The sequence below is a fragment of the Elephantulus edwardii genome, unplaced genomic scaffold, assembly GCF_000299155.1.
Source record: "Elephantulus edwardii isolate Elephantulus edwardi_28Jun2011 unplaced genomic scaffold, EleEdw1.0 scaffold00079, whole genome shotgun sequence".
NCBI lineage: Eukaryota > Metazoa > Chordata > Mammalia > Macroscelidea > Macroscelididae > Elephantulus > Elephantulus edwardii.
In genome coordinates this window covers 11,653,548-11,655,862 of record NW_006399829.1, presented here as the reverse complement: position 1 = coordinate 11,655,862, position 2,315 = coordinate 11,653,548, and positions in this window count along the sequence as shown.

Genomic DNA, 2,315 nt, shown 5'->3' with positions numbered 1-2,315 from the left:
GAATATACCACAGCTTCTCTAGCCATTCGTTTGTTGATGGGCACTTAGGTTGTTGACTGGACAGTTCTTAACAACATAAAACAGTATGACTTTGGTCTGAACTACCATCACTTTTTGTCATAATCATTGAGAAACTGTCAATTTAACTATCACTTTCCCCCCCGCCCCAGGCAGCCTCCCAAGCAGGCAGCATGATTTTTCCAAAATAAAGTTTAGGTCTCTCTCCAGCTAAAACCGTGAAGTGAACTTCACAGAAGTCTACAGGGCCCACTGGGTAGATGCTTCTCCTTTCTCTGTGCAACTCTGTTGAATAATTTAATCTTGTACTACTCTTTTCCTGCCATATGATGTGGCCTTCATTAATTTAATCTTCCACTGTTCTCTTCTTAAGTCACATTATGTGGCCTACAAAAACTCACTCCCACCTCAGGACCACGCACCCATGCTTCCTCTTCTACTTGAAGTGTTCTTCCTCACGGCTCATCAATTCCTATCTTCTTTAATTTGTCTTGATATCATTACTGGACCCTTCTGCGTTCTCACTTCATAAAAACATGATATAAAAAATAATAAATAAAAAAAAGCATGATATCCTCACCTCTCACTGACACCCTCCTTTATTTGTTATTATTTTCTCCCCAGTTTAATTGATTATTGGACACTAGAATTATTCATTGCCAAAAGAACTTCCATGAAGACAGGAATGTGTGTGGGAGTTTCTTTTTTTCAGCAACATTTAGAACAGTTTCAGGAAATGAGTAAATATTTGCTGAATAAATATTGAATTATTAAATGTATGCATACCAGTAGTTGTAGTCATGGAAGTGGATAACATTGCCCATGATAAATGCATAAAAAGAGGAGAAGAAGACTGCGACCCAGCCTTCACACAAAGACCCTGGGTGGATGATTCACCGGGGTGACATGGCCAAGGTAGGAAATATATTCAGTCAGCTTTGCCAAGACATCAAGTCACTAGGATCTTGCAGTGAAAGAGAAGGCAATATGAAACACTTGTTGTTGTGTGCTGTAGAGTCAGAGCTGACCCGTAGCTTACCCTCCAGTGGGGTTTTATAGACAGTAAACTGCACAGAAGGAGATTGTCATCTTTCTCCTGTGGTGCAGCTGGCAGATCCAAACTACTCACCTTTGTGTAAACAGCATAATTCCTTACCACTAAGCCCCAGAGCTCACTATATTACCCACTACCAAGTCTATATCAGATCCTAGATGTCTTCTACAAAACAGAAGAATATATTTTAGTTTGTGGAGTGGGAGCCATGACCTTTCACTAAAATCACAATAAAAGGGGGTGGTGGGAGGAATGTTGAATTCCTGGTCTCTGGTGCTATAGTGGCCAAGTGCCCAAATGCTTACTGAAAGAGTACAGAGGAAAGATGTGACCTGCCTGCTTACATAAAGATGTACAGTCTTGGAAACCCTAGAGGACAATTCTATTCTGTAGGGTCACTGTGTGTCAGAATCAACTTGGTAGCAATGGGTTTGGTACCTGTGAGTGTCCACCATTCATGCGTTAGTTTGCTGTAGTGTGGTGGTTTTCACATTGCTGTGATGTTGAAAGCTGTGCCATCAATATTTTAAATATCAGCATGGTCACTATGGTGGACAAGTTTCAGTTGAGCTTCCAAACCAAGACAGACATGGAAGAAAGACCTGGCAATCTATTGAAAAATATTCTGGAAAAAACTTGGTCCGCGGAAATTGTACCAAAAGCACCAGGACAGCCAGAATGTCCCTTAGATGCAAGGATTTTAAGACTTTGTCTCAAATACTTTGGACATATTATCAGGGGGTATGGAACCCTGGAGAAGGACATCATGCTTGCTAAAATTGTTGTTCTTACTTGCTATCGAGTTTGAACTGACTCATAACTGACTCTATAATAGGTTTTCAGAGTTTATAAATTCCACAGGAGGAGATTGCCTATATTTCTCCCATGGAACAGCTGATGGATTCAAATGGCCTGCCTTTGGATTGGCTTATTCACTAGGCCTCCAGCCGTCCCTGTCATAAAATAGAGAAGCTGTAAGAGGAAAACCCTCAGTAAAATTAATTGACACAGCGGCTATAAAAATGGGCTCAAATACAGCAACAATTGTGAGGATGGTGCAGAATAGGGCAGTGTTTTGTTCTTCCATTAATACTAGGGTCACTTGAGTCAGAATGGATTCAACAGCACCTGAGAATGCCTGTGAATGTGATCTTGTTTAGAAATAAGGGCTTCGTTACACTGAGGACATACCAGAGTAGATTGAATCTTAAATGTAATGCTTCTGAATGTTGTTGTTGTTGTT